Source organism: Diceros bicornis, chromosome 27 (genome assembly GCF_020826845.1).
Source record: "Diceros bicornis minor isolate mBicDic1 chromosome 27, mDicBic1.mat.cur, whole genome shotgun sequence".
NCBI lineage: Eukaryota > Metazoa > Chordata > Mammalia > Perissodactyla > Rhinocerotidae > Diceros > Diceros bicornis.
Window position 1 is genome coordinate 30,812,190 of NC_080766.1, and position 21,271 is coordinate 30,833,460.

The following is a 21,271-nucleotide window of genomic DNA, read 5'->3' on the forward strand; positions in this document are numbered from 1 at the left end:
CTAATGTATTTCTCAAAGCTATGGTGAAGACAGTGTCCTATGAAATCTTGTGTAGAGCGTGATTAGAGGATGAGTGAGCAGATCTTACAATAAACCAACTTCAGCTTTTTAATCTCCCTAAGCCTGTGAATATCATATGATCCAGCAATTTCATTCCTAGGTATATACCCAAGAGAAATGAAAACATATGTCCACACCAAGACTAGTACACAAATGCTTATAGCAGCATTATTCGTAATAGCCAATAAATTGAAATAATCCAAATGTCCATTAACTGATGAATAAGTAAACAAAATATGCTATACACATACAACGGAATATTATTCAGCATCATAAAGAAATAAAATACTGAAACATGTTTCAACATGGAGGAGCCTTGAAAATATTATACTAAGTGAAAGAAGTCAGTCAAAAAGGATCACATATTCTATGGTTCCATTTACATGAAATGTCCGTAACAAGTAAATCTATAGAGATAGAGAGCAGATTAGTGGCTGCCTAGTGCTGGAGGAGAGGGGGAGAGAAGTGGAGGAATTGGAGGGACGATAGCTAAGGAGTGGAGGTTTCTTTTTAGAGTCATGAAAATATTCTAAAATTGGTTGTGGTGATGGTTGCCCAACTCTGTGAATATACTAAAAGTCACTGAGGTACACTTTAAGTGAGTAAATTGTATGATATTTAAACTATATCTCAATTAAGCTGTTAAGTAAAACCGATTGTGAGGATGGGTCTTTAGGCAAGATTTTCCCACCAAGGAAACTACCTCATGGGAGGCCATTACATGCTTTTCAGGCAAGAGGAGACTAGCCTCACTAAATAGGGAAGAAAAGACTGCTTCCACAAGCAAAAGAGGCTCAACCAAATTGGGGGTAAAGGTCTCCAATCTCATCAGAAACTACCTATAAGTCCCTATTCCATTTTTTTAATGGTCCCACTTCTTTCCAATCAATGCCCTAAATTTACCATAAGAGATGCTGTGAGGTTTTGAAAATATACATATATATTTTTTTGAAAAATCTTTCCTTGCAGCTTCTGGAAATAAGAATTTCTTTCAGGGCAGTCATAGAAGCTTTGTGGTTTATAATTTGATCTTAATCTGGACAATTAAAGCCCTCAGCTCATCATTTTCTTTTTCTTAGTCCTCTAGCATATTTAAAAGCAACAACCAAACCCACAGTATTTATATGTTTAGTTCCCCTAAAATATTCTATGGCAGGAGCTACTTGGTCATAGAGAGTGCTGCCTCCCAAAGGCATTTGATCCTAGGTGACTACAGGTGGTAATTTAAAAGCATTGTTTGCTGTTGCATATGCCATGGACTACCAGTTTCCCATTTACCGTGGCAATAAAGTGATTAATGTCTTTATATCTAGTCAGATGACAAAACCAATTCAGATTCCCATCTTTAAGGTTCCATTCACCTGGAACCACTTCTAGAACCAAGTGCTACAACAAGGAGAATTCAATACGCATTCAGAGCCATTATTAGTACTATGGAATAGGGATTTATTATATGAACTAGCCTCACATAATTGTGAACAGAGCAAGTAAGTGAAAGTTCAGAAAGGGAATTTGCAGAATCAGATAAAAGCCGCTAGTCATTCCTCCTAAGGCTCTGGATGTGGGACAAGTTGGAGGGGATGCTAAAACGCCAGGAATGTGCAGTGACCGAAATGGAACTGGAAAAGGCGAGCACATGCAGAGGTCTATGGAAAGCTGTTGTATCTGTGTGATTATTGCCTTGGGGTTTGTAGCCAACAGTTTCATGGTGGTCCCAGGCTGCTGTTATTCAGCTAGGACAGTAGTTGGGACAAATATCTGAAAATGGAACACAAGAGAAAGAATCAGAAATTGGAAAATGTAGTTCCAAGATTATCCAAGTTGATTTTAATACCATCCAGCACATGATTGTTCTGAGTCAGTGACCATAGTTAATGTTAATATGTTAATTAAACACGGCTAATGTTACTTTTACCAGTTACATTAGCCAGATGCTCAAAATCCAGGACCTCTGCAGTCATTGGTTCTTTTCTACCAAGGCTTGAAAACTTGACACTATTTTTGGTTTTCTCACATCTGTCTTAGATGAGACCTAGAACATAAGAGGTCTTCAACATATGGTTGGAGGTATGAATGAATTCATGAGTGAATAAATAAGGATTTGGTTTTCAAAGTCCTCTTACTGTTTTTCAACTTTATGCTCATGCTGCTTTTATATCCTGTACTGATAGTAGCCACTTGCCCTAGAGGTGAGCAGCTCAGCAACCCTGTGGTTGGTGCACAATGAAAGAACAAAGGAATAGAGTCAAGCATTTCATGATTGAGGTGGAGACTCAGCAGACCATATAGAATAAAGATAGTGCTTTCATCTAAGTGGAAATATCACAAGCCTCCTATTAAAGGAAAACATGTCCTCTCCTGACCTGTTGAGGGGATGTGGCCACCAGGAATCATGGTCATGTCTAGGGGAGGAGAAAATTAAGGAGTGCATGATCTGTAAATTAGCCCCGTCACTTTTTTCTTTGTAAAGTACCTTTGAGGAAAACCTTCTGTCCTAAAAACTATTTCCCTGTAGTCTGGGGCTAAAATGGATAATAGTCTGAAATGCCCAAATAAGGACTAAAGCTACCCAAACTCTCAGAACTGGGATAGGATCCAAGTTTTTGTAGATCTTAACACAGATAATATGAGGAGCTCTTTTTAAGAAAAATAATTCAAAATTATGAGTAAAATCAAATTCCTACTTAGCATAATAAAATCAACAAATTACAAACTTAAAAAGCTAGTAACTGCCAGAAATATAACAGATCCTCCCCAAGAAAACACAATATATTTTATTAATTAACTTCCTAACGCACCTGTTGAATACTTTTTGCTGAGTAATTTGATATACTTTTTGATTCCCTCTTATGTGACAATGATCTCGGCTATCATTTCTACAGAGAGAATAGGTAGATAATTCTGTCCTTACTTGAGCATGATTGTTTGAAATTTGTTTTTTACTACTGATAATTTAGAACATTTTCTTTTATTTTCACAATTGTTGTTGGAAACATCATTTAAGTTTTTTGGATTTTTGTCACATTTGCAAAAAGCTCTGTCAAATTTTCTTCTTGTGTGAGATGTATAATTTCAGAGCATTTCACATGTTCTTGTGCATTGACTCATGTTTTGAATTGATGACATACAGGAAACAGTTTTCATCAATTTCCTCATTGCAGTGTCATTGACAATGTCAATATTTCATGTCAAATCAGCAGTTTTCATTAATGGGCTTATCAAACAATTCAAAAGATGCTCATTACTTCTGTTTTAAACCTTTCTTTATTTTAATTAATTGCTTCTTTGATATGATCTGAACATTCTTTGATCATTTTTTTCATTATATCAACATAATTTGTATTAATTACATTACTCGTCTTAGCTCTTTCATTTCATATTTGATTCATTTTATACAAATTTTTTCCAATGCTTTAATAAACAAATTTATAGAGGACAGAAGAAGGTACACTTCATATGCTTTCAAATCAGGAGTCTGTAATTTCTCACTTATTTTACCAAAATATTTTAAAATATCCAATGCACCTGAAATCAACAATCCAAAGAGGCTTATGCACCCCTATGTTCATTGCAGCATTATTCACCATAGCCAAGAAGTGGAAGCAACCTAAGTGTCCCTCGACTGACGATTGGATTAAGAAAATGTGGTATATATATACAATGGAATACTACTCAGCCATAAAAAAGACAAAATCATCCCATTTGCAACAACATGGATGGGCCTGGAGGGTATTATGTTAAGTGAAATAAGCCAGAAAGAGAAAGACAAACACTGTATGATCTCACTCATATGTGGAATATAAACCAACACATGGACAGAGAAAACTGGACTGTGGTTACCAGGGGCAATGGGCGTAGTGGGTGGGCACAAGGGGTGAAGGGAGTCATATATATGGTGATGGACAAACAAAAATGTACAACCCAAAATTTCACAATGTTAGAAACCATTAAAACATCAATAAAAAAAATTTTTAAATAACTTTCCAAATATAAATAATGTATTTGAGCTTTATCAACTTTTGAATAAATGTTTGCATCTTGGTTTGTTCAGGTTTCTTTCAAGTATTCAATACATGTTTTAGAGTCCTTTAAATTTTACAACAACTTATTACATTCAGACGCAAAAAAAAAAAACTTCAAAAGCTGGCAAGGATTTAAAAATACTCTATTGACAAGACAGATCTGGAAAGAAAACATATGAAGGTTGCAAAATAGTGAGGTAGTAAATAACTTCAGGTACTGTGGGTGCAGGTCTTTCTCCAAAGATTATGTCCTGCAAACTTTAAAATGTTGTTCAATGGCTGGTTATAAGTGTCCAGGACTAGTTTCATTTTGTTGAATAACACCCCAGATACGTAGTCTTAAGTCGATGAAAAAGTTAAAATCACTCATAGGGTTTTCTGTTATAATAGAAACATCCAATAATTACTAGTAATCTACATTTACAACGTCTACCGTAGAATTTACCCAATGCAGTGATATTTGATGACTGGTCTATTTATTTTATTTGTACTTCATTTTGTAGGAATTTCCAATTATTTTCATCAATTCTTTTGGGCAAATAAGTTGTATTTTGTGCATTTTGACATTTTCCCAAGTGCTTGTGCAAAAAATGAATCAATTCAGCGAGTAATTTGAAGTTATCCTTGATGTTTTTGTTATTTTAAGATTGCAACTTTTCATAATCTCTGAAGGACAAACCTCTTTCACGTAAAAATATAGTAACTGCAACTACTCAATTGAACGTGATTCTGTCCTTTCTTATGTGTTTAAGAAATTATCATGGAGCATTTTTATTTATTTACGTGAAATCCAAGTAAACATCCTGCTTTATCTTTGTGGAGTAGTCTTGAAGGCTTTCAATATGCTCATCTAGAAAATCTGAGTTATTAAGTGGCATTGGTCTTGCTAAGAGTAGTTCACAAATAAAATAATATATCCAATCTCCAGTCCTAGATTAGGCAAGCCAGGATCATCTATGAGTTCAACTGTTTTTAATTTTCATAATTCTTTGAGGAGCGTCTATTTGGATCATCATAAATTGTTTGACTCACTGTGAATATTATGAGGATCTAGGTTTTAAAAAACATCTGACTTTCTTTAAACAACGTTGAATGAAGTTATTTCTCTTTGTAACAAGCCATGATAAAAGATCATCGTATTTAAGTCAATGAATTCATCAAAGTGAAGGAACTGTTGACCTCTTGCATGCTCTGATGTCTAATGTCCATACAAACTGATTTATTTCATAATAATTTCATCTTTTTCTTGCAGTTTGTTTTCTGTTTGGTAGTGCCTTAATTCCTCTAATCTAATCTTCCTTATTTTTTCTTGCCATTTTCATTACCTCTACTTTCTGGATGACTGTAATTCTATGCCTTATTGTTACGAGTTGACCACAGTTTTTACCTTCAGTACTTATGTATTAAGGATCTTTGACATGTAGAATTTACGCCCAGTTTCCTTTCTTTCAGGTTATGTTTTGGGATTCTCCTAGGATGTTTCCTTCCTGCTATATTTGAATTTGTTAAAAAAATCAATAATTCTGAAAAAATATAAAATTAATCTGAAATTAAAGCATGCACAAGAGCAATTTAAGTGATTTAAATTGTCGCTATATGGTATTGGGACACGTAATTGTGTACTCACATTACTTTTACACAACTTACACTGCTTATGATGATTATAAGTAGTTTTGTCACTCTAAAACTTGTTTCTTTTGCCAATTTTATTGTGTCAGTGGCAACTTTGCATACTGTTTCACCAGGAATTGCCAGACTTTGTCAGGACAAGATTCAACAGAGATCCTAAAACTCAATTCAAAACTCTTAGGATGCATAAAACATGTGATTTTACTTACAGGCATATTGTTGCTCTTGTTTTAGTATTCTATAGGTTTGTGGCTTACAAACACGAAGATTCTGACAAATTTTAGCTTTGCTTTTCTGTTCAAAAAAGAAAAAGTTATGGTGCATATAATTTTACATGCTACCATATATATCCCACTAACCCCAATAAATGTATTCTCAAATGAATGTCCCTCTGGAGACTAACTACAGAAACACTGATTGCTATTCCAATGTGACGAAACACAAGGAGAAGCATGATAGAGCAGAGTTGGAATGAAAAAACTTACCAGGCTTAGGGGATTGCAGTTAACATATCTCACTTTTGCAAATTATACAAAGACTTGTGCCCAAGAGAGTACATTGGTAAGGCTTCTTCCAGGGCCTGGCTCGAGTTAGTGTAAGCAAAGGGCCCTGCAACTTAAGCTTCACTGGCTTCATGGTATACCCACTTCTGCTCAAAATTCTTTAATTTTTTAGTTTTCAACTTCCATCTGAGTAATAATATAGATGATGTCTCACGAGTCAACGTGGACCAGTTCTAATCACGGAGATCAGAAGGCACTGCAGTGACAACAGTTGTAAAGAATACCAAAGAAGCTTCTAGGTTTCCAAGGCTTAAAGCAAAGTGGCACTTCTTTCAAGACGCCAATCTTCTGCTGCCTTTTCTACTTTCTTTTCACCACGTTATAAGTAAGAGTGTGGGTCCTGGGTCCCTCTTGCCCTCGGGAAGAGCATGTTTTAAATGAACACACTTGATACCTCTTCGTATTCAAAGCAAAATGCTCCTATTTTTTCTCATAAATAATTTAACCTATTACACCTGCTTACTTATTCTGTTTATGTATATTTCCCTTTGCCCATTTCTCTTGGATGCCTGACCACTTTGGGCTAAGGCATGATTCCGAATACCAGCTCACAGGGGCAGGATGACTATTGCATAGACCAGGCAGTGAATCAAAGCCACTTGCTACAGCTGTAGAGGGTGATAGAGCCTCACTGACCCAGCTGGAAATTTCTACCAGTAATGTCATTCCTTTGCACTAAGATGTAGTTCTTCTGGAATGTTCTCACTGAAGCACTTCTAAAAGCAGAGGAGAGAGATTATGTAACAAAACCCGCACATACCCCATACCCAGCAGCAACATGGACTGGGACCTTTGCATAAAGTAGACCCGCTTCAAATAAGATTCATTCTTGTAAATCTAAATTTTACACTGTATTGAATAATTTTTATATTAAAAGTGTTTCCTTGCATATCTGTGTTTACTTTTGTTCGCATTATCTCTCCACCCCCAACTAGACATGAACCCCACAGGGGAAAGTGTATTTACCAGTGTTTAACTGAGGCATCCCAAGTCCCTAAGCCAGTGCCTGGGTCAAAGCTGGCACTTTTGTTGAGGAAATGCAATATTCAAGTAAAGTTCATGCTCCAGAGAGATGTATTATGTTTAGTCTGTGGATTGTCAGACTTATGGTTCCAACCCTCTGTATCTGCGCAAGCATAGGGCAGCTAAGTCATGTCTCTAGGAGGCATCAATTAAAATATTTTTTCTGTTACAAGTGAGATAAGATTTTAATACAGATTAAGCTAAACTAGCTGTCAACTAGCAAGACCTTGAAGGCATATGACACAGAGTCTCTATTAATATGGAGGTCAGGGATGAGAAAAGGGAGTATCTGTGTTACTGGGGCCCAAAGTAGGGATTGAGGGGTTAAAATAAATTACAGTGACTTTCCCATTGTTTGTTTGTTTAAACATTTTAGGCAATGGTTCTGCTTTGGTATGATTACAGCATTTTCCTCAATTTGTCATTTTATTTTGGAAGCTTGGGAGCTAATCTTCTTGATTCCATCCATATCTTTGAAGCTGAAATTGGAAATTCTGTCTGCGATCTGTGCAAAGTTCCACCTTTGAGTTGCCTTTTTTTCAGAAGCAAAGCCAGTTGAAAAATCCTGCACTGAAAGACCTTGTCTTTTCTCCGTGGCTATTAACTATTTTGATTCTATCTGCAGAAGTTTACTGTCTGGTTTGTCCCTAACATTTTTTTTTTGAGGAAGTTTGGCCCTGCGCTAACATCTGCTGCCAATCTTTCTCTTTTTCTTTTTTCTCCCCAAAGGCCCAGTACACAGCTGGGTATCATAATTGTAGGGTTGTAGCTCTTCTATGTGGGACACCGCCTCAGCATGGTTTGATGAACAGTGAGTAGATCTGCGCCCAGGATCTGAACCAGCGAACCCTGGGCAGCCGAAGAGGAATGAGCGAACTTAAGCGTTATGCCACTCTGCCGGCCCCTCTCTAACACTTTAAATGCTTATGAGTCAACTAAAACGTTAAGTACCTTCTTCCAAGCAAAGCCAAATCACTTAATTTTGAAAATTTTAAACTTTGGTTATAAAGGAAACTCGAATTCTAACCGCAGTTAGTCTCTAAATTCAGGGATGTAGGATACAAAGGATCTTGTCCTTAACTGAAGACCAAATTGTGTTCTGACCTCAACATACATAAGAATTTCTGCTATATGTCCAAATGGACCGGTGCCTGGAATATTCTATACTAATAGTCTAATTTTACCAACACATAAGCATTGCATTTCAAGTCTCATGTGTTTCTGATACATGCCTATTATGTTCCTTTTTGTTTCAACTTGAGTGTCAGTGCACTGATTTAAGGTCAAACATACCATTAATTATAGAGATGGCTAATTGGTCCAATTTGAAGAAATGCTGATAATCAAATTGGTGTACCTTCTTGTATTACAAATGACATTCTGAAACAGTTTCCAACCTTTAATTATGGTGAGCTTGCATTGCAAAAAACTAATTAAGGTTTCTTATTGTTTCTTTTGTAACCAAAAATTTTACCCCAAGGTTACCTGGAAAGAAAAGACAAAGGCAGAGATCAGCAGATTTTTTTTAAAGTTTTTTATTCTTCTTTCTTTCTCTATTTACCCAAAAAGATATGTGTTCAGGTTGGAGAAGGCTTGAGGTGGGAGTGACTCAGGGCCACCTCTTGGGCTTTTGGCTCTCCTAGAATGATTTAGTGATGGTTTGATAAGTCCAAGTAGATTTCCTTGATAGGTGAGTGGACAATAAGAATGAATATGTTTTCATTCACTCATTCAATAAATGTTTGAGTGCCAACCAGAGGCCAGGCAATGTTCTAGGTACTAGCAGTAGTAATAATGCATGAAATAAAATCTTTCCCCTTCTGGGACTTGCAAAATAGTGAAGGAGATAGAGAATATATATGTAGACAAATGCCCATAAAACATACACATGTAGAAAATACACATGTAGATAAATGTGTAGAGAAAATACACATGTAGCTTATGTATCATTACATGACTTCAAAATTGTGAGGTAAAAGTAATTTGTAACTTGCTCAGAGATTTACACCCTCTATAGAGGATGCCTGAAATAAGAAGTAAGAGAAGTCTGGTACTACACAAAAATAGAATGTGAGCCCTGCACGTGAGACACATATGGACTATTAAATTCTCCAGTAGCCACATTAAAAAAAGAAAGAAGAAGCAAGTGGAATTAATTTTAAGGTTATATCTTATTTAACTCAATATATCCAAAATATCATTCCAACAAGTCAATATAATAAAAAATGTATGAGATATTTTACGTTCTATTTTTGTACTAAGTCCTCAAATTCCAGTATATATTTTACACTTGCGGCACATCTCAATTCAGATTAGCTGCGTTTCAAGTACTCAACCCGCATGTGTCTACTGGCTGCTCTACTGCACAGTGCAGTCCCTAGACTATCAATTCTGGTTGTCAGAACCTATTTCATACCTGTCTATACACATTTTCTCTGTACTATGGGCTGTTGTCTTGACAGATGTTTCCTATTTATTAATCATTTATTCCACATTTAATAAGAATTTATTGATAAGATAGTTTGGTATAGTCACAGATCCCAAGCGGAGAGGGCATGCCATGCCATGTGGGCCATGTGGGGAAGCAGCAGCTCAGTCAGGAGGCAGAGGGAGGGGGGGAAATGTGGGCAAGAGCCTTTGCTGTGGTGCCCATGGGAAAGAATGAGGGAGACAGGGCAAGCAGGCTCAGAATTGGATAGTTTGAATAATATCAGTGGGCTCTGGGACATAGGGGTTGCCCCTAGTTGTCTGGTACCTGGCCCTGGGGTGATTGGGGCAGGTGGATAGTGGCCCAGAGTGTGGCCACTATCTAGCAATTAGCTTGTCTGCCCTGGGAGGGGCAGTCTCTCCAGAGTCAGCGAGGCCTCAAGAGGTCAAAGCATCAGAGTATAGAAAATAAAATGCGTGGGTATTGAAGAGGCCCAGGCTCAACTCCAGAGCAATTAAATCAGTATACCCGGGGTGGGGTCCATGCCTCCGTGTTTTTAAAGCTACCCAGGTGATTTTAATGCCCACAAAAGGCTGAAGAGGACTGCTACACACATCTGCCATTGTATTCAGCATTGATTGCTCTAGCTTTTGTGATTTCTTCCCTGGAAACTGAATCTAAGAACTTTCCTCTGTTGGTGTGAATGCCAATGAGTTGACCTTCTCATTTCATTTGAGCATCGTCTTCCCCATCCCTGAAAACTCCTTCAGTCACAATCAAATGTCACTTCGAAATAAAGTTAAGTGTTACTCATGTGACCTGGGATGTCAGTGATAAATTATTTTGATGTGGCATTTAATTATGATACAAATCTCTTTGGGAAATTGGAGAGATGGCCCTAAAATTAGTTACAAAGTCCACTGACTTTATGAAATCATTTGGAGCCTGGCTACTCAAAGCGTGGCTAGGAGACCAGCAATATCAGCATTCCTTGGAAGTTTATGACATATGCAGATTCCTGGGCCTCACCTTAGACCCAGTGAATGAGATTCTGCGGTTCAACAAGGTCCCCAGGTGATTAGTATGCATATTAAAGTTAGAGAGGCCAGGTTTAGTGTCAGTTAGAGAAAGGGTGTCACAAACTTAATTGGACGTATTCAGTGTCTACACTAATTGCAAGTGGCTCCTAATTTCCATAGATTTCTGCTCAAGCGTGCTAAAGCCTATGGCACACACCTTGCAGACCTCAAATTCAGCTGAAGAATTTCTGTTCTGAGGCAACCAATAAAAAGGATTTTTTTTTTTCCTTAAAGAGCAGGTAAGGTCGAAACATCCCAGCGTGAGCTTACCAGTGAGTAAGGGTTCTTTATAACAAGCTCCAGGTCTGTTCTAATTCATTCCTCCAGCCTCTTTTGATGAGATTGTTTCCCCCACTTTCTATTTTTCTTTCATCCCGATTTCTCAACCAAATATGCTTCTCACTAAGAGGTTAGCAATTATATTTTTCGTTTCTTCAACATGAGCCTGAACTTTAGCAAGTCTCTTCCTGACCCTGCTTCCAGGCAGAGCTTCTTCTGTTTATCAGCCCCTCCATTTTACAGCCAATATCTCCCTTTTATTTTTCTTGGTATTATTTACCTGAATTTGTGAAATTTAGAAAAGCCTTAGAAATGTAGTTGCAATTAAATATCCCAAAAATGAAATATAGGGTCATTTCTACCATTTTCCCCATCATTATTCTGCTCCACTTCCTAGAAAGATATTTATCAGAGTCCTGCATCCTGGAAATATAGTCCCGGGCCAACCAGAATGCTAGTCATCTTACTCCAGACGTAGTGAATCTGAGACTCTGGGGGTGGACCCAGGAATCTAGGGTTTAACAAGCTCTCCAGGTGATTTTTATGTGCACTAACATTTGAGAAGCACTACTTTAGATTATATCTGCTCGATGCACAGAAGGCTGAGCATCTGTGGACAGCGCAGTCACCTAATTTCTCTCAGAGCTCTGTCCTCTTTCTAGTTTTAGGTATCATGTCTATCGGACAAGACTAACTAAATTCCGCTCATCAGCATCTGCTGCGCTATCTCAAAATACTGCCCTCACATGCAGAACCTGTACCATGGTGCAGCCACCAACCCTGATACAACATTTTAGATCTATTGTCTGTATTGCTTAAGAAAATGAATATATTCACTGCATGTCAGCAAGGCTGGGTGGCAGGCCATCTTTCTGTTCCCTGTCACTGTCCTCATGGTTCTCGCAGAATCACTCAGAGAAACAGCTCTGCTGGGGAGACTTGTTGTCTCCCCTTTGGCTTTCTTGCTCTCTCTGCATTTTTATATATGAGCATTGCATGCACCCCAGGGTGCAATAACTTCTCATGTGGTTTCTCAGTTATCCTCTGTGGCTTGAATGTGTGACTTCAGTTCTATTTATTCATCCCTTGTGGTGGACTCTCCCCAGTGCTGTCTGGAGCCCAGCCCTGGCAGTCTTCAGCAGATGTGGTGGGTTGTAGTCATATTGCCAGTGCCATCCCCAAATAAAATTGTGAGTTGGGCCAAGATTGACTTGTCACTGACTAGTTTACCTTCTTTCCTTCCTGAGAGTCTTCTCACCCCAGTCTCCATGTGGTCATTTGTTCTGTGTTGTCTCTCTGTACTATTAAGGTATCTCTGCTAAGGTACTAACTGAAGATAAGGTGTTCCCTCAGAACGCAAAGTGTGACTTTTCCTCTTCCAACTCAAATGGAGAACAAAATGGAGATATCAAGAAAGGTGACCGTCAGCGGGGAATTAACCAGTCTGTATTCCTCTCAGGATGCCTCTGAGCACGGTAGCTATGACTGCAGAAGCAAGTGTCAAGGAGCTTGTACTCAGGGAGGGAATTCTGCTCAAATGGTCTCTACTTCTCCTAGCTGACAGCGGTAGCCTGGATATTGGTCCCCAAAGATGTCCACGTCCAAATCCCTGAAACTTGTGAACATTGCCTTATATGACAAATGAGATTGCATATGTGATTAAGTTAAGGATCTTGAGATAGAGGGATTATCCTGGGTTCTCCAGGTGGCCCCTAAATGCAATCACAAGTGTCTTTATGAGAGGGAGGGAGGAGATTTGGCAGCAGAATGAGAAGGCAATGTGACTCTGAAACAAGATGCTATGCCGTTGCCTTTGAAGATGGAAGAAGAGGCCAAGAGCCAAGGAACGCAAGGAGTGTAGCTCCAAAAGTTGGAAAAGGCAAAGAAATGGACTCTCCTCTAGACCCTCCAGACGGAACACCTTGATTTTGGCCCACTGAAACTGATATATATTTATATTTATATAGTTATATATACCTATAACTATAAGATAATAAATTTGTGTTGTTTTTAGCCATTGAGTGTGTGGCAATTTGCTACATCAGCAATAAGAAAACTAACACACTGCTTACCTAATGTGATACTAAGATATTAAGACAGAACATCCCTGCAGTGTTCCCTTTTTTCTCCAGCAAGGCCTGGTCAGATCACTTTTTCCTCCAACAACACTAGGGGGAGAACCTGTCAATCAACCATGTGAAGACTCAGCTTGTCACGTCTGAGAAGCAGAAGCTGGTTATCCTGTAGTGTCTTGAGCCCTGACCTTTCATATCATAAGGACTGAGCAAAATGGAAGGATGGACCCCACTGCTAGCTTCAGCTCCTTGCCTGCTGTGCCAATCTCTGTGCTTCACTTCTTGGCCACAAGCTGTCAGACCCCACATACCCACATTATTGGCCATCATTTATTGGCAACAATTGGCTGCAGACTCCACTCTGGGACTAATCTTGAACCCAGTACTAAGGTCTTGTTCTTCTTTAGGACAATGGTTCTCACCCACTTAACCCCAAAGCCCTGTCCTTCTACACCACCAGCCTGGTAGATTTGGGAAAAAAAAAAGATTTGAGGATCACATATCTGGATTTGCATCTGGACTCTGCCACATCCTAGTAGCAGGATATTGAACAAGTTTCACTTCTCTGAGTCACAGATTTTCTTTCTCTCTCTCTCTTTCTTTCTTTCTCTCTCTCTGTCTCTCTTTTCCTCTCTTTCTCTCTTTCTTTCTTTCATTCTTTCATTCTTTCTTTTGTTCTTTCTCTCTCTCTCTCTTCTTTCTTTCTCTCTCTCTTTCCTTCCTTCCTCTCTCCCTTCCTTCCTCCCTCCCTCCCTTCCTTCCTTCCTTCCTACCTTCCTTCTTTCCTTCCTTCCTTCCTCTCTCTCTCTTCCTTTCCTTCCTTCCTTCCTTGTTTCCTTCCTTCCTTTCATTTTTTCTTTTCATCTGTAAGAAAAGGATAATAATGCCTACCTCCTTGGAGTAGTGTAAGGACACTAACTGAGCTAAGGCATACTGTATTACTTAGGGTTCTCCAGAGAAACAAAACTAATAGAACTTATATATACATGAGATATATATATATGAATTTATTATAGGGAATTGGTTTACATGATTATGGTGGTTGAGAAGTCCCACAATCTGCCACGTGCAAGCTGGAGACCCAGGAAAGCCTGTGGTGTTAAGCTATAGTCCAAGTCCAGGAGAAGACCAACATTACAGCCCAAAAACAGTCAGACAGAAAGAGTGAACTCTCCCTTACTCTTCCTTGTTGTTCTGTTCAGGCCTCCAAGGGATTGGATGATGCCCACCCACATTGGGGAGGGCAATCTGTTTCACTCAATCTACTGACTCAAATGTTAATCTCATCCAGAAACGCCCTCACGGACACTCCCAGAATAATGTTTGACCAAATATCTGGGCACCCTATGACCTAGGAAAGTTGACACATAAAATTAATCATCACACATACAAACTATCTAGTACTTTGTAGGGGCTCAACAAATGCCAGTTCTCTTCATTAGCAGCCTTACTTGAATTGGCTCAGTAACAAGGGGAAAAAAAAAAGAAAAGTAAAATGTGAAAACTCAGCTATATTAAACTGCATTGAAAGGCTAGACATTGTGCTCTGTGCCAGATAAAATAAGCGAAAACCAAAACAATTACTTGGTGGATCAGCATCATTATATGTTTGTCAAAACCCATAGAATGTACAACACCAAGAGTGAACACTAATGTAAACCATGGATTTTGGCTGATAATGATGTGCCAGTGTAGGTTCATCAGTTGCAACAAGTGTACCACTAGGGTGAAGGATATTGATAATGGGCAGGCTGTGTGTGTGTTGGGGGAGAAGGAGATATATGGGAAATCTCTTACTTTCTGCTCAGTTTTCCTGTGAACTTGAAACTGCTCTAAAAAATAAAGTCTATGAATAGAAAAACAACAAATAACTATCAAATGAAAATACAAATCTCCTGAGTGGCAGAAATGGATTTCAATATAGTGAGTGTCTCTTACAGGCAATGAGGTAAATAGCAGTTGCAGGGAAAGCTGAAGGACTCTTTGCCTCCTACTGCCTTCTCTTTTTCTGCACAAATCCTTATTCCTTCACAGTTTCTTAAAATGTGCTGTTTTTCGTTGTTTACTGAAAGCCACTAGCGTGTAACAACTAATCAGAATTCATAGAAGGGCTCATAACCAGATAACTCTCAGCTCAGTCTATGTTGCTTCAGCTCCTCACCTGGAAGATTTGCTCTGCCCCAAGAACATTATAAAATCTGTTTAGTAGGTTCAAAATCACAGTATGTTAAAAGCTCTCTTTCTTAAGAAAATGCACCCAGCATTCTTTCTTATTAATGTTCAATCACAAGAAGAAGATGATGTAAAAAACATATGGAGAGAGCATTATTTCCTCTCACTATAAAAGAAAAGAAATTCTAAAGGAGAGTTCTCAATAATATTGAGTTCTAGGATATCTCGATAACCTACGGTTAAAATAGAGAATTTTGAACCAACCCTGATGGCCTGGTGGTTAAAGTTTCGTGCACTCCACTTCGCCGGCCCAGGTTCGATCGTGGAACCACACCACTTGTCTGTTAGTAGTTGTGCTGTGGTGATGGTTCACACAGAAGAACTAGAAGGACTTACAACTAGAATATACAACCATGCACTGGGGCTTTGGGGAGGAAAAAAAAAGAGCGCAAGGAAGATTGGCAACAGATGTTAGCTCAGGGCGAATCTCTCCCAGCAAAAAACAATAGAGTTTCTCTGTAAAGGTCCAGATAGTAAGTATCTTCAGTTTGGTGAGCCATACGCCTCTGTCACAACTACTGAACTCTGCTGTGGTCACTCAAAAGCTGTCATAGACAATACATAAACAAATGAGCGTGCCTATGTGGCGATAAACTTCTGTTCACAAAAACGGATTTGTGTGCCAGATTTGGCTCATGGGCCATAGTTTGTGTAACTTTGTTTTAAATCCTTTTACCTCCCATTTTCATACTACACATTCTGCATCTTAATCAAAGCAAATAAACAAATATGTAAGAAAACACACCATAATCCAAACATCTCATTTATTCGCCAGGCCTTTGACATCACCAAATGCTTCTTCAGAGCCCTGGAGTTTCTTGGCATCATGGTACATCTTCCGATCAAGGGAATTCAGAAAACATTCATTAAGTTCCACCTGTGCCCAGAACCGTGCAAAATGTCTCTTTATTCCCTCTTTTCACCCAGTATTTGCTATTTCCACCGCTGACAGTCATTTGGGCAACAGCATTTCTCTTTCCGGATCTTCTTCAGACCCTCCCAGCAGACGCTGGCTCAATCTTTTCTACCAGAGGCTTCATATCTCAAGGAATAAATTTTAAAAGGTTTGTAGAATGGTTCCTATTCTCTGTAGATGGATGTAACTTTTCTGTCTGTTATACACATGATACTTTATGAATAACAGAATAAAAATGTCAAAAAAACATGGAAATGTGTGATAAGAGGATGGATCATCTGCAATTCTACCATGATATAGATCTTAGACTTTTGAACTTTGTTAGTAGAAACTAGTAACAAGAAAATTGATACTGCATTTCAGAGTCTAGAAGATTAACATCTATGAATATTTGAGAAGTTGAAATATGGAAGCACCTTCCTAACTTTTTATCCTCAAAGTAGATCACAGATTGTGTTAGTAGAACCAGGTAGTTGGTATGTGGCCACGTGTTGCTCATACCTGCTCTAAAGCAAAATGAGGTGGGTCTCCACGTTTTCTCCTTTCTGATCAGCAGCCACTCAGACCTCTTCATACACCATAAGCCCACCTGTTCCTACAACATCCCACTGGCATCGTTATCCTGTCCTTTTAAATACCATTCTAAGACCAAGGCCATATGATGAATTCGTCAGACTAGTTAGACCAGAAAATATGAGAGATGTCAAAACAACTTATTTCACTTGGAAAAACAACACTTTAAAAATGCACAAAATTCAAAATCTATTATGTCCAGGAAAGGTTTTGGTAATCTTCCAAGATCTGGTGAATATAGAATAATTGATAAATGGAGCTTTTTTTTCCCATGGAGTGCAACAGAATGGCTGATTTAATAAATCACAGGCTGAAATGTATTTTCATAAACAACTTCCTAATTCAATTCAGCATTTTAATGTCTTGTTGCTTACTTTGATTTGAGCTAAGAAACATGTAAATCTTTTTCAAGTGTATCACAAAAATAACCTTCCTGTGTGTAAGTCACTCTATGCTTCATTAATTAACTCTCCTGTGGTCAAAAGGCAAATAGAAGTGACTTCTGGCAATTCTCTCACATGGACCAGAAGGTGCCAATTATCTCGTGTTAACCGATTAAAAGATCAAAGACACAAGAACAGAAGATGAGGATACAAAGCGAGGGATGCTGGACAAAAATACCACTTAATGAACTGATTGGTGAAATTGATGGATTTTTCTTCCTTTTCTTCTGAAAGTAGGTAAATACAACTAAGATTTCTCTACCTGTACCCCTCCACCCACTCCCAAGTATGATTTGGAAACAAAGTGTTACCTGATCTCCCTCTCTGCTTGTGATGTGTGTATAACACCTGTACATCTGTCACCCTCTGATCCTTAGAAGATTGAGGACGTCCATTGGAGATGGAGGAAGGGATTCTACTATAAAACAAAATTAAAGAAAAAGAAAAAATCAACCTAGCTGCACTCAACAGAATTTACAGTACAAAGCTAGACAGGGCAAATTCACTTTCTCAAAGTAGTTTATCTTCTCTCTTTTGGCAAGGATGATGTAATTTATAGGTAATTTGATTTTCAATTTTCCAAATACTGCAGATAGCCTTTTTTTTTTTTTTAGCAGCTTTTTTTTGTGTGTGTGAATGTGTGAGGAAGATCAGCCCTGAGCTAACTTCCATGCCAATTCTCTTCTTTTTGCTGAGGAAGACCGGCCCTGAGCTAACACCTATTGCCAATCCTCCTCCTTTTTCTTTTTTTTCCCTTTTTCTCCCCAAAGCCCCAGTAGATAGTTGTATGTCATAGTTGCACATCCTGCTAGTTGCTGTATGTGGGATGCTACCTCAGCATGTCCAGACAAGCGGTACATCCATGTGCGCCCGGGATCCGAACCCAGGCTGGCAGTGGCAGAGTGCATGCACTTAACCGCTAAGCCACCGGGCCAGCCCCAGTGGGTTGGCCTTAATTTTTGTTATCTATGTGCTTTTCCCTCAACATGCTGAGATGTGCTTCCTTGATTTATAAAAACAGGTAGTCCTCATTCTTTAGATGATAATAAAAGCTCAGGTTAGAGGAGTCCTAACCCCCACAGGCAGAGAGAGAGCCCTTTCCTGAAGGGAAGAAAAGGAGAAGAGAAAGGCAGGTTAGGATACTGTTATAAATGTCTATTGACTTAAAATGATCACTTCTTTCCTCTTTCCCTCCCTTTTCCTTTTCTCCCTATCTCCCTTTTTTCCTTCCTCCATTTCTCTCTTTCTTCTTTTATTTGTTTCTTAATATTTCAACACAAAAGCCATTGCATGGGAATGTGTCCAATAGGCAACTACACAGGTGAGAAGTTGCAATAGTCTGCTGGGGGTGTCAGGAGATGAGTATGACAAGGAGGGCGTCTTTGCAAAGTTGGGGTGCAGGGTGTGGGTAATGGCAATGGCCAGTGAGGAGTGAAGGAGCTTGTGTGGAAGGAAGAGAGCATCTATGGGAAGATGAGAGAGGGGTGGCTTTGGCCCAGAGTGGGGTGAGCAGCCAAAGAAGTTTGAGGAGGGCATATGCACAGAGGGGTGGCGATCACTCAGCCAGGGTTGTTAGAGCCCATTTTGATAAGGAGGACTTTTGATCAGGGCTATCAGCAGCACAAGCAGTGCGTGGTGAAAAGGAATCTATGTTGGGGGAAGGCAGCCATACGTGGAAGCTTTTGCACAGGGGATCGAAGCCTGAGCAGTGTAAGGAGGGTGTCCAATTAGGGAGCTAGTTCTGGTCCATAGCAAGGTGTCAGTCTGAGCAAAGACTGGAGGGCATGACAGATCCGTGGTAAAATGTTACATACAAAGGTGATTCATGCAATACGTTGGTATTTTGAGATGAATGGGAGCCATTTTCTTACTATTGAGAGAAATACGTTTAAAAATACGAAAAGAAAGAAGGTTAGAATGAACCCTTTGTAGTTGATTTGAAATTGGAGTTAGTGTGAACTTATGATTTTTGAAATATATAGAAATAAATAATGATGTAAATGTGGTCATTTTTTTAATCGAGTTGTCTTTTTATTGTTGAGTTGTAAGAATTCTTTATATATACTAGATAAAGTCCTTCATCAGTTATATCAGGTGCAAATATTTTCTCCCAATGCTGTGGGTTGTCTTCTTTTTCTTGATTGTGTCCTTTGAAGCACAATGCTTCTAATTTTGATAGATGCCAATTTACCAACGTCACTTGAGGTTTTGTGCCATATCTAAGAAACAATTACCTAATCCAAGATAGCAAAGCTTTACTCCTATGTTTTCTTTCAAGTTTTATAGTCTTAGCTCTTCTACTTATTTCTATGATTTTATTTGAGCTAATGTTTGTAATGGTGCGAGGTAGGAATCCAAATTCATTCTTGTGTCAAAAATTTTTTTTGACACTCCCACTAGCACTTTATTAATTATGGGAGGATTGGTTACAGCAGGAGTGGAGGTGGGAGGAAAAACTCAGACTCTACCCCGACTATCAATGACACACAATAATAAATAAATAAATAACTGTGGGTGGGCATAGAGGAGAGGTGGTACTGCAAACATTGACAGCACAAGGAGGGACAAAATCCCTCCACCTCTCAAGATGTCTATAGTTAGGTCATGCTTTTTCAATACATTCTGTTAATCTCTGCCTTGTGATTGGAGTATTTAATCCATTCACATTTAATATTAATACTGATGAAATAGGATTTACATCTATCATATTGCTACGTGATTTCCATATGTTTTAAGTCATTTTACATTCCTCTATTCTTCCATTACTTCCTTCTTTTTGTTAAGGAGATATTTTCTAGAGTTCTTTTTAAATTTCTTTGCTTATTTTACTATATTTTTTAGTTATTTTCTTAATGATTTCCCTGGAGATTACAAACATACATTTATACTGTCTTTTATATTTACTTATTTGTTCCTGTTACCGGTGCAACTTATTTCTTCATGTGGGTTAAAGTTACTGTCCAGTATCCTTTCATATCAGCCTGAAGGACTCCTTTTAATACTTCTTATAGAATAGGTCTTCTAGCAACAAATTTTCAGTTATTGTTTTTCTGAGAATGTCTTAATTTCTCCTTAATTTTTGAAGGATAGCTTTGCTGGATATCCTTGACAGGTTTTTCTTCTATCAGCACTTTCAAAATGTCATTCCATTTTCTTATTACCTCCATAGTTTCTGATGAGGTGTGCTATTAATCTTACTTAGGGTCCCTTGTATGTGATGAGTCACTTTTGTCTTGCTCTTTTCAAGATTCTCTTGTTATCTTTCATCAGTTTGACTATGGTGTGTCTAGGTGTGAATTTGAATTGTCCTACTTGGAGTTTGTTGAGCTTCTTGGATGTGTAAATTAATGTTTTTCGTAAAATTAGGTAAGCTTTTGGTCGTTATTTCTTCAAATATTCTTTCCACCCCTTTGTCTCTCTCTCCTCTTCTTCTGAGACTCCCATTATGCATATTTTGGTACATTTGGTGATATCTTAAGATCTCTAAGGACTTCTTCAGTTTTTCTTTGTGCCTCCCACTGGACAATTTCAATTGACCTGTCTTTTGGTTCTTTCTTCTGCCAGCTCAAATACGCCGTTGAGCCCCTCTAATGAATTTTTCATGTCAGTTATTTTACTTTTCAACTCAAGAATTTCTATTTCTTTCTTTTTTATACATCTATCTCTTTATTGGTATTCTCTTTTTGGTGAATGTTATACTCGTACTTTCCTTTAGTTCTTTAGATGTTCTTTTCTTGAGTTCTTTGAACATATTTATAGTATATGACTTAGAGACTTGGTTTCCATATTCCAAAATCTGGACATCCCCAACACAGTTTCTCTTGACTCCTTTCTTTTACCCATGTATAAATTGAGTATACTATATACTATACTTTCTTGTTTCTTTGTGAGTCTCATAATATTTTGTTGAAAGCTGGACATTTTCAATAATATAAGGTAGTAATGCTAG